At 33.8% G+C, this 12462-nt stretch overlaps 1 long non-coding RNA gene across 2 annotated transcripts in view; it reads left to right on the top strand.

Annotated features, from left to right (window-relative positions):
• The window catches only part of LOC119641754, a 132407-nt gene extending 124768 nt beyond the window's left edge, over nt 1-7639 (top strand). For both annotated transcript variants that reach the window (XR_005247881.1, XR_005247882.1), the window contains one exon: nt 7267-7639. This is a non-coding gene — a long non-coding RNA (uncharacterized LOC119641754). The remainder of the gene's footprint in view (nt 1-7266) is intronic.
• The last annotated feature ends 4823 nt before the right edge of the window (nt 7640-12462 follow it).

Genomic DNA, 12462 nt, shown 5'->3' with positions numbered 1-12462 from the left:
ATAACATTTTCGCTATAGAATACTTTCAGCTTGTGAACGCTATTTTTTCAAGCACTTAAGAAACGTTGTCATTTTATTGGAATATCTATTATTATGTGATGGCATTCAGCTTTTACGATTTGTTATTGTAAAAAAAAAAAAAAAAAAAAAAAAAAAAGCAAAAATTGTTCTTTTTGCCCTTGTGTTTTTGTTAAGAAATCAAATGTATCACTTGGCAATTCAGTTAACGATCCAGAAACGACAAACAACGACAACAATAACAACAATAACAACAATCAAAAAATAATGCAAAACGAGATTTTAGTTGAATTCTTTTATATTTTATGCTACTACTGCTACTGCTTAACTACTCGTCGTCTCCTCTCTTACGTAACATGCGAGACCATAAAATGATCCCAACGGGTTTACTCACACATACACACACGCACACGTACATAAGCATATTGATTGTCATTCTCTTTGGATTTATTATAATATTAGAACGGTTTATGATGTCAGTGTGTATGTACACAAATGTGCAATTAAAATATTTAAATCACGCATTCGTTATTAACAAAGTAATATGTGTGAAATACAATTTCCTCAGGCGTTTACGTTTCTCTAACGCATTTGAAAACTATTCGAAGGACATAATCGCATAAAATAATTCTCAAACATACATAATATGTAGGTAGGTTCTCGTAGCATAGATATATAAGTTAAAAGGAGGATTATATTAACAAAGGAGTAAGACAGAGAGAGAGAAAGAGAGAGAGACAGCGAGAGCGAGAGCAAGCGAGCGAGCGAGCGAGATGATAATTTTGCTTGAATTTGCTTATTATTGTTCCTTTGGAAGAATGGGTTGGTTGGAAGAAGAAGCGTTGCTCTGATTCGACCAAAAGCTCTCAACACGAATAAGTTTCATTTTTGTTTGTTTCATTTTTCTTTCGTAATTATACACATTATTGTTATTGCCGCCGCTGTCATTCTAGACTTCGCTGAAATTCTCCACATCACTGTAGATTTCCAGACAGTTTTATGACTTTCACAATGCACACGTTCTTTCTGCCTGATTTCCTTTTTGGCATACAACATTGTTGCTTTCTATTCTCTGCGCCATACGCATTGTATTTTTACTCGCATTAACCAGCTTTGGCCATTGTGTCGTGTATATAGGATTTTCGCCATTTAAACAAATGTCTACTCAAAAGCATGTTAAAAACGCGTTATCATATTCATTAGTCCCATAGCTTGTGTGTTGTGCGCGCTTGTTTTTATTCGCATTTTTATTTTTCGTCTCTGAATTATGCATTATTTTCATTCTTCTGTGAAATCCATATATTTAATGATTGGCATTCGTAAAGCAGTCGGGATGGATACATTCAGAAACTCTGCTAAACGAAATAAATGCAGCAAGAAGCAATCGAATCGATATACAACATATATATGTATGCATCTGAATGCCTCGGTGTACAGAAGTACGAGTGTTGAAGCAACTTCTCAATTGGTTTTTTCCTCAACTACCTATGATATGAACAATTTCTTGATTTGAAATTAAGTTGTAATGAATTTAAACGCTGCGGTCTTCCTCAGCTGGTTTCCGTGCGGAATGGAATGCTGCTTTAAAGTAACTACAGTTGTGTAAGGAGTTCTTTTCGCTCTTATTTTACTAAGCGTTTCATAGTAAAGTCAAGTCAAAAAGTCAAGTAGAAAAGAGCAACGTTGCAACTGCTTATTGCATTGGAAGGAATAGTGAACTATTTCCTTATATAGCGGGCGATAAATTAACAAAAATACATGCTCTCAGGAAGCATTCTGTGCCCATTTAATTATCTATCCTTGTATTTGGTTAGTAAGATTCTTCATTCAAAATGGGGGATTAAAAGCAGTTATATTTGTCGCTAATATCGGTTGACTTTGCTTTTATTTTAACATAAATTATACTCTACGCCTCGGGTGGTACAAGGGTATGTTGTTCCGATATATGCAGTACCCGGAAGAATTTGAAAATCACTTTTAGCATCGATGTTAGTCTGTCTGCCTCGCAGTTGGCATCTTTGTCTGTCTGACGGTGTGCCTGTCTGTCTGTATATCTGCCTGTGTGCATTGCTGTCTTGTCCATAGTTTACTACTTTGGAAATATTTTAACGTAATTTGGTAAACCGATAGGTTTTAGTGCAAGGACCAATGCCACTCCCCATAGAAAACCTTATTTTTAAAAGACGTCACATGAGTAGCTATATCAAGCAAAGTGGTGTAGGGAATAGTGTTCATTTGTTTTTAATATTTTCTTTTTAAGATATTTTGACTGACATCATTTTATGTGTATGTGGCTATGGGGACAATTCAGTTTTGTATGACTTCATCTAAATTTGCTTTCTTTATTTGTACTTAGCCCTTAGGAAGTAAACGTTGCATCAGAAATTAATGACCGCTTCGGCTGTCGGTCACTCACCTCTAAGGTAAATAAAAATAATAATAATTTTTATAAAAAGCAGTAGATTAATTAAAAGGAAAAGGGAATCAAGGACATAGAGCAAGCAAAGTGGTCTTCCTTTACAGTTTCTTTGATGCTATTAGGGCAAGTCTTTTAAAATTACGGTGTTTGAAATTATTTAGTTTAAGCTGAAAACTAATATATATATGTATATGCAGTGCATCCGTTTCCCCATCAAATGATTTATGTCCAAAGTAGTTCCGTTCCAAAATTTTTAACCACATAGTCCAAAACTGTAGAAAAATTATGTCGAAACGGTTTAGAAAAGCTCCTACACCTAAATATAAACTGAATCGTTTTTACTCTAATAATTTACGCGACTTACAGAGTCTTTCACTAATCTTTGCAGCGAGCGCCATCCGTATAACAGAGAAACACATCTTGCAAACAAATTTTGAGTAGATCTGTCCCGTTGCAAGCAATAACATCCTTGCAAAGAAGAGACCACAATGAAGTGGTAACCAAGCCGTTGAAGCGCTGGCATCACAACGTTTATGCAAATTCGTTAAAGAATTCATACGACTACACTACAGGGACTGAGTGGATTCTCGAGCATAGTGAGATTTTTCTCTTATCATGTTAAAGGTGTTTACGTTAATTGTGTAAACTTTCGAAATCCCTTTGCTTTTCTACAAGTTGAAAATAGCATTGATTAATATTTAAAAATTGAAGAAGACAAATTTTTCTTTTCTTTTTTCTTTTGTTTAAAACAAATATAAGCATTCGAAGATATTTCAAATTATTTCATATAAGGACTCAAAAGTCATGCGCAAATTATTTTTGCTGTTAAAGCAATGTTCGTAAGGGGATGAAATAAAGTTTCAACATTATCGACAAGTAACTGTTCTGTAAAAAGTCTGCCTTAACGATTTCTATTTGCTTAGCAAAGGTACAGATGTCGCTGCTCTGCAAAAATACCTGGTCTTGTTAGAATTCTCTAAACTAATTTCCTCATTTTCTTTACAATCATTTGCTGTACGCTGTAAGTCAGCGGGTGTCTAAAAGTTGCATTGTAACTTGGTTTCTCGATGCTAAATGAAACGGAGAGCAACCACAACAACAAATTATTTTTCTAAAATCAAATTAGTTTACACAAATTATAATGCTACAACAACAACAACAACAATAAAAAATAATATGGATTTAATGAATCTAAACTTATGTTGTCGTAGCCATAGTGTTGCGTAGAGTAGCTATAATTATAGGCATATGCGAGCGATCGTGCCGACAACGCCAAACCGAAACAGATATGAAAACTTAAGTTAGAAAAGTATTTTCTTTATTTCGCGTCTCTTCTTACGTCCAATCCATGTGCTGCTTAGGCAGTCCTACACTGCAAAAGTCCATTAAACGATCGTAAAAATTTTACGATTTAATTTTTTATATATTTTATATACACATATACATGCATAATATGCATAATGTTTTTTATCGAATTTTATTTTTGCGGCACCAGGGAAAGAAATACGCACCGCCAAAAAGACGTTGGAGAGGTCATTGATGGCCAAAACTTGGCCATTCTGTTATACTTTTTTTTAATCCAAATGGTTTTGTTTGTGGTTTTTTTTTTTGCGTAAAATTTTCCATTACAACAAGAAATGCAATTTTGCACAAGATTATTCTAAATATTAAAACAGCGCACATATGAGGATAAGTCAACATATCTATAAAATATTGAATCGCGCTTTAATTCCGTAAATGGGATTTTTTCCTCATTAAAAGAAACGCGAGACAAAGAACTCGTCATCGATCGTGTCACGCCGCAGCAGTAGTTTGATAATGTTTCTGCCGCCGTCCTAGAGGTGTAGACGAATTCATCTTGAAAAAGGAAAATCGAGAAGAAAGTGAAATGCAGGAGAGAAGCCATTTCTACACATATTACCACATTTTTGACTTAGCGGATAATAAAGTTCTGCAGTGATTTCTGATCCCCAACCATAGTGAATGTGAAGCTTTCAGTCTTTTTGAATGCCTTTCCCCTTTTGCGAGAATATAGAAAATAACACAAAATTACAGGCCGAAGGAAAACATAAGTAGGGCAGGCCAGGATGCATAATATCTCAAATCCTAACAGTCGGCCCATACGGTAAGAAGGGTCCGATCGTTAGTCTTTATTTTTTGAGTGCAACCGTGTGTAGAATGTGGGTTGGATGAGAAGTGCTCAGCCGTATTAGTGCGAAACTAGTAAGCTTGACAATGAGATTTGCTGTTATCAGCTTTACAGCTTCCGGCTGTCTGTCCTTTTGACTATATTAACGTAACATATTACTCTGTTGCACAAAAGCAAGCATTAAAGTGAGTGTACGTTGAAGAATTTTACCTGGCAACGCTCAGAGATGACGAGGTCGCACTAGGAATTTTTGCTCATATGTGGTCCTCTCTGATTAAAATGAAATTTTTTTTAGGTTTTATTTTGAACTTCACTCCGCATCGCAAATCTCTGTTAGACTAAATAGGTCAAAGGACAAAACATAAATTTTTATGCAACACGTCGTTTGTTGAATTGATCGAAATTTCTTAACCAATCTGTTACGACCTTTGCTGTATTTTTGGAATTCTTATGAACAACTTGAGATAAAAATCTGAAATTTCGTTTGTTATACATTTGCAGCATAAATTCTGTAGAGTGATTTATCTTTCTTTTTCTATATGTATATATAATTATATACATATGTGTACATATATATATATATATATATATATATATATATATAATTTATGATTTACAAAACGGTTGCGTCCATAAAAACAATTAAATTGTTATAAAAACTGCTTTTTAATTTTAATTATCTGCTTTTATTTGTACTTTTATGAGAGACAAACACATATAATGATTTTTTTATTACAACAATAAAAACAACAAAGAAAAAAAAAGCAACAACAACAATAACGTTCCGCTACTTCTACAGCAACATAGGCCAAGATAAAAAAATTAACCTTAGTAGGGAAACGTAGTAATAACACATTTTCGGATTAAATGTTTCTTTTACATCTGAATAGAGTAACATTTTAGTGTAATTGCCCATGAAGATACGCGTTATACACTATTACGGTTATATATATATATATATATATAAGCATAAAAATGTTTGTGTGCTTATGTATTTATTTTAATTGCAAATTAAAGTTAATAGACCTTTTCAACGCCAGTAGTAGTTTAACAAAGGCGCAGCAACAAGAGTTATGACGTCATAATATTTTACTCAGCATAATCACTATATATATATATATATATATATATATATGTAAATATACTGATACTTTAAATCACTTAAAATGTATATTGAGAAGTGGATAATAAACTTGCAGGCCATGTGTTGTTTTAATTAATATGGAAACCAGTACCACTTAATATCGACAGGCGAAGATTTTTTTAGTTTAGTACAAATCAAAAACCGCACAAAAGTCATAAAATATATCATAAAATCCAAACATTCCCACACAAAGAGCATTACAAGCATAAAAACTTGGCAATACTGCAATGGATAACAATAGGAAGAGAGGGAGAGAAAGAGAGAGAGAATGAGAAGAGCATTTAAATATGTTTGAGTGATTTTAGAATGAGTTCATTTGAAAGAAGATAAGCAGGAAGAAAAGCGCTACTAGCCCAACAACAACAACACGTTTATTTATAAACACAGGCAAATTGTGTATTGTTGAAAAAGGATAAAATCGAAAATCGAACTGCATTCAATATCTATCGCCTCTGTTGATATTACACATATATATATCTGTCTATCAGATGATAGGCAGTAATCCTCTTTAATCGAAAACAGACAACAAACAAGAAGAAGAATAAAGCTCCTTTCGCTTTTAGTTTAATTGCACATAATTAAACTACAACTAAATTACATACATAATAAGGGCGAGACGCACAGGATGGGACATGTCTAAATCGGCTGAAAGATATGTACTTTTCTGTTTGGTTTCCGTTCGTCATTGAAGAAAAATGCGTGCTTACTAAGCATACCATTCTGGGCAGGAAAATGTGTTTGTGTAAGCAAGTCGTTCTAGCCTCCTCTTCATTTTGCCAGCCACACTTCCTCCAAGTCTGTTTGTGATCAATATACAATCTGTCTCCTTGGATGGAAAGTCAGTTTAACGTTATGCCTACAAAAAAGACGCCTTGTTTTATTGGGAATGATTGAAAATATCCGTTGTACGAAGGCAATGACATCGTGAGGCCTCAGTTTGTTATAAGGGAGAGCCTGGCCATCCCGAACTCGAACTATTTATAATTTCCGTCTGTTTAACGGACGCTCTCTGCCTAGCTTAGCTTACTGGCTTAAATCCAGTAGATTGCTGTGTTATTATTGGTTATCCTCGAAGAGAGTAGATGGTGCCACCGTTCATATTGAATGTCAGGCATTCATTCATTTTTGGTGTGCAGGTAGGTTCTATACTGACTTCGAAATGACTGCTGATGGTGTATGATGCTAGCGAGCTTGTTTCCATAATTTCTTAGAACAACTAAACTAAACTCTTTTAAGCCACAATTGTTCGATTGTATCACCATTAAGTCTCACACGTTAATGACATTATTTATTATTTTCCCAGATATTTATTGCATCGTTATTTTTTACTTAACACACTAAACAATTTCATGTCAATTTGAAATCTAACCAGGAGAGCGAAGAATAAAAAATTAAAATAAAGTTGTAAAAATATTTATGAATGTGTGAAGCTGTTTTATGATTTGTTTGTTTCTGTTTAGTGTTTTGTCTTTATTTATTTGTTCAATTTTGATTGTGTGATTTGTATTTTTTTTTTTTTTTTTGCTTCTCTTTCAGTTATTAAGAAATAAAGCATCGCCGACGAGGCAGAAGATGTGATGTACAACCCCGTTCATATAAATACTATATGCAAAGAAAGAGACACATGTTCCATCCAAGTCGTCACATGCATATGCGCAGCAAGGCAAAGTGTAAAGTAGCGTAAAGGTGTTAAGCATCCTCTGGCGCTTGATGTTATAAACTAAAGTGTGGCAAAGCGTTTAATTTGTTATTTACGAGCAATTAATGTTGTTTTAAAAACTCTCTCAACAAAATCCAGTCGGGTCAAGAAATCTTGAACAACAACAACAGCGGCGAATACATTCTCAATTTGGGTGTCAGCTGTATTTACAGCCTATTTTATTAAACATTTTTATTTTTTTAGAAAAAAATTTATTTTTTTTTCCTTACCTTTCATTGAAATTTCAATGTGTTGTGTGTTCAATGAATTTAATTGTGCGCACCTTCTGAAGATGATTAATTTTATTTAATTTTTCCTCTGATAACAAACCATAACACACACACATTGTTTCATAAGTTTGTAGCGTTTTCTTTTTATTCGGCTTTCTCCTAAAGCATGAAGAGAATACGTGCACATACAAGCACGCGTTTATTTTCATCCAATGGTTCTAGCTTCAGCGTATCCCCCTTTAGTGACCACGATTGAGAGATCTCGTCCATTGACTGAATGTGGACATAGCTTATCATCTCTGATGATTGTGTGGACTGGCAACGCAAAATATGTCTTGTTTGCAATTCTTTCATTGACATACAAAAAAATTTATTTTTACGCGTCGGTTGTACAGAAATTGGCGGCATCAAAATCTCCGAATTCAGGAATTTTTGTGCAGCTGGCCAATTGCATTTGAGCCAAATGCGAAGCTGGCTTTAAGTAGTTCCTACTGCCAAAGGGTGACGTCATCATTATGGAAACTTCATGTTTCGATTTCGCAGACGTTTTGTTAAAACGAAATGTACGTCCAACCTTTAAACGCCTGCTTGCGTCCAATTTAGATGCTTTCAACAAGATACTCAAACACTAACATCATCCAATTCCCACATCTTCTGTACTTTACAATATTTGTCTAATTCAGGTGTGCACACAATGGTTACGCGTTCACGTAGTTGTTCTTGTGCTGAAGACGATAAGTCCGCAATCTCCGAAAAATGAGCTTTTTCGGAGCTTTCGGAGTTATCAAAATTAGCGCAGGAACAACTACGTGAACGTGTAACCATTGTGTGCACACCTTAATTAAACAAATATTGTAAAGTACAGAAGATGCGGGAATTGGATGATGTTAGTGACATAAGTTTGACATAAGGTTGGACGTACATTTCGTTTTAACAACACGTCTTCGAAGCTGAAACGTGAAGTTTCCACAGTGATGACTTCACCCATTGGCAGTACGAATTATTTAACGCCAGCTACGCACGCAGTTGGCTCGGATGCATTTGGCCAGTTGCACAATTATTCGTAAACTCGGACGTTTTGATACCGCCACTTTCAGTGCAGCCAAACGCCTAAAAATAAATCTTCTGCTTTAGATGATTTTTTTCTTTTGAAAACTATGATTGACACTCATTCATACATTATCGTTTTCTTTTGGTTTACGTGAATGTTAAGAATCAACAAAATGTGGCAAAATCAAATTGCGTCGAAAATGGAATCGCTTCAAGCTTGTGCAATTTTCATAAATTTCAATTTTTTCTAATTTAATTAAATAAAATTGTAATTGTTTTTTGGTGTACGAATAAAATAAGTATAATAAAAGTAATGAATACATATAGCAGCAGTTCATTAAAGAGAGAAATTGAAAAAGGAGGGAATGTTTGCAGTAGAACTCCACGTAAGTAAGCAAAAAATTTTCAAAATCTTCTTCCTTCGACGGCCGTCAGCGTCATGGTCAAATGAACAGAACTTACAATTAATTATCCATGGATATGGAATGATTTGCTGAAAAATCGTGTGACCCCTTTTTCCTTGCAGGGCACGTCCCTGAGAAGGAATCCTTTCACTGCTGGCTGTGGTGGTGGTGGTATGAAATACGACATTTACTTGCAAATTGCAAAAGAAGTTTTCGAAAACATGTCTCATATCTCAACCGCTAATGTAAATGATGAAACTCCGCCTTGACTAACTGAATTTTGTAGCGTTCAAGACATTTGCATCTTGCACAATTTCGAAGTTATTCGACCTTATATGGAGCAAAAAGGGTTATTTTAATGCTAACGGGGTTTCTTTTGAACACTGAAGAGATAATACACACACTTATATATATATGTCCTTGCATTTAATTTAATATGCCAATCAATAATTGGTCGCTTAGTGATATTGACGTCAGAAGAGTTGATGCGAGTGCTTTCGTACACACATCTGCATGCAAAGAAACCGCTAGATTTTCTAATTTAATTAGGATTAAAGTAAATTAATGAATTACCCAATTAGTGAAAAGTCGAAAAAAATGATTTATATAACACAATAATAAACGTTAGGTGAACAAGAGTAGAGAGAATTGTTAGGTGCGTGCATGGCTGATGGGGGGAAACGGCGTATATAAGTGAGAGGTAAAATGCAATAATTCGGAAAATATTGCATACACAACCGTTAAAAAAGGCATTCAAAATATTGTGTGTGTGTGTGCTTTCCTTCTTTCCCAGTTCGCTTAGCATACACGAACGAGTGTCCAATCATAAATTTTAAATATTTTCATAAAAATGTCATAACAGTAATTTCAATAAAAATCAAACTACCACAATAACAATACAAACAAAATTAAAGCGGGCAACAATGAGAAAAATTTCAATGAGTGATTTGTCTGACACAACCATAAAAATTCGAGAGAGCCAAAGTAGTTTATAAAATATGAAAGAAAGAGAGCGAATCAAAGATGAGCAACGATGTGAAAAGCGACCTAGAGGGAGATAGAGGTATTAAATAAGTGAGTGTAAACAATAGAATATTGAGGGAGAGAGAAAGAAAGAGAGAGAGAGAGAGAGAGAGAGAGAGGTAGAAAAAAAGCCTTCCTTTTACATCAATATTGACGTTATATACATTTTCAAAATATGAATATATTTAAAATTTTAAAATATGATCTAATTACAAATTCCAAAAAAAAAAAATTTTTCTTTTATCAACACTTTATCGAGTAATCGATAAGCAATTTCCCGTCTCTATATTGTATATAGATCAAATGGTGTTGCATGCGTACGTACATACGTACGTGTACCTGTCTTCGCTGTGAAGTCGCAAAAATCAAACAAGATTCTTATTTAATATATCAATTTATTGTTATTGTTGTTACTATTGTTGTTTTTGTTGTTGTTATAGTTTAAGTTGTTTTGTTGAAGTTCTCAATTTTCAATGAGTTATAAATCAACTCAATTGAGTGTTAAAGAGCTCTAAAAATCACTCAGTTATGTGTGAAGAATTAATGCAGAAGGCAGCAGCCATCATGCCTACTAACACAATAACAGCAACAACAGCAACAGCTTCATTTAAAAGGCAATAACGCCATTACTCTCCATCGAAAACCGACCATCGTACGAGTAAAAGAGATAACTAATGTTTAAACGAAAAAAATCGGTTTGCCTCTGCCAGCAGTATAAACAAACGCTGACGCTGTTGCGCGTACGTGTGAAAGTCAACAAAGCGTTTTGTTGTTGTTGTTGTTGTTGTTGACGGTATTTTGTAAAAAAGGTAAAAAGGGCAAGAGTACGCAAACACCAACAACAAATACTTTTACACAAATTAAAAAACAGCAACATATTTAATCTAATTAAAAATAAGTAATAAATGAATAATAAAAAAAAAATAAAAAAAGAAAAAAAAAAACCTATTAGCAAAGAAATCTGCCCTTCGTCCTTAAAAGTTTCAATATATTTTAAAGCCGGGAGAAGGAATGCATTCAGTCGAGTTGAAAAGAAATAACAAAAACAATAAGAAAACTCAAGATTATTGGAAAAGCGGAGCCACAAACGTTCCAACACATGAGAATATACAAACGGCCAACGCCTCGGCTACGTTAACCGTCGCTATCTACCACCACATAGCAGCAGCAACATCCACAACAGCGTCTTATAAAATTTTATGTGTGTGCATGTGGATCACACGAACGTTTAAGAAAAAAATATTGCATGTATAAGTATGTATTCGCATACAATCATTACGCGCATACATATATGTGTATAGATATGTAGCATAGTATAAGCAGCGGCCCCAAGTTGGCAGCGTTAAAAGCTATAGCTATAACCGGCGCAGCAGATATTACCAATTACACGAATTTTATACTCTTTTAAAAATTTCGTTTTATTATAATATTTATTATCGTAGAGCGCAGTACTGTCTGCGGAGTGTTAACCGTGTACCAGTTAAAGCTTATTCTTCTTCCTCTACGCCTTGTTTTATTATTATTATTGTATACTCTACACGTCAGAGCAAATAAATATATATAAATATATATATCTATATATCTATATATATATCTATATATATATATATATATGTGTGTATATATATAAACAAAAAGAGAATGGTACCAAAAAGTGAACATTTTTTATAGAAAAATTTAATCCAAACGCTTTACAGTACGAAAATAGTAAACTCTTGTCGTCTCGTTTTTCGTCAGTCGTTTCGAATTGATTTAACGCCATCCAACAACGTCAAGCAACATTACCGTAACGTTTACGCGACGTATAAATACAATATATATATATTTTAATATTTAAGTATATAATTTTGTTTTGTTTTTATTGATATGAACGGCAAACGGTAAACGAAAAAAAAAGTGTACGAAAAAAAATTCTTATTGTCTTTTAAGTGCTATGCGGTGGCATTCGATTATTATCAGTGCATACACAACAAACCTCTTACATTACATGAAGAATAATAACGGCAGCAGCAGCATCGAGCAGACCATAACAGCACATACTTATACATACGTTTAGATTAACACCGAATCGGTCATAATAACGCGGCAACAATTGCTCTAGTGCTTGCTCTATTAAAAATATTATTGTTTTTCTTCCTTTTTTTTATTTATTTTTCATTTTTATATATATTTCGTGTGTGAACGAACACACAAAACAAAAAATGCATTCACGTGTATTTCAATCGATCAGCGACTTTATGCGGGCGAGTGTTGTGTGTGTGTATTGCAAATAGAAAATTGTCATAGAAGCAAAAAAAAAAAAAAAAAAAAAAAAAAAAAAAAAAAA

The sequence above is a fragment of the Glossina fuscipes genome, unplaced genomic scaffold (genome assembly GCF_014805625.2).
Source record: "Glossina fuscipes isolate IAEA_lab_2018 unplaced genomic scaffold, Yale_Gfus_2 174, whole genome shotgun sequence".
In the NCBI taxonomy this organism is placed as follows: domain Eukaryota; kingdom Metazoa; phylum Arthropoda; class Insecta; order Diptera; family Glossinidae; genus Glossina; species Glossina fuscipes.
The sequence above is the reverse complement of the archived record's forward strand: the minus strand, read 5'-3'. Positions and strand labels throughout refer to the sequence as shown.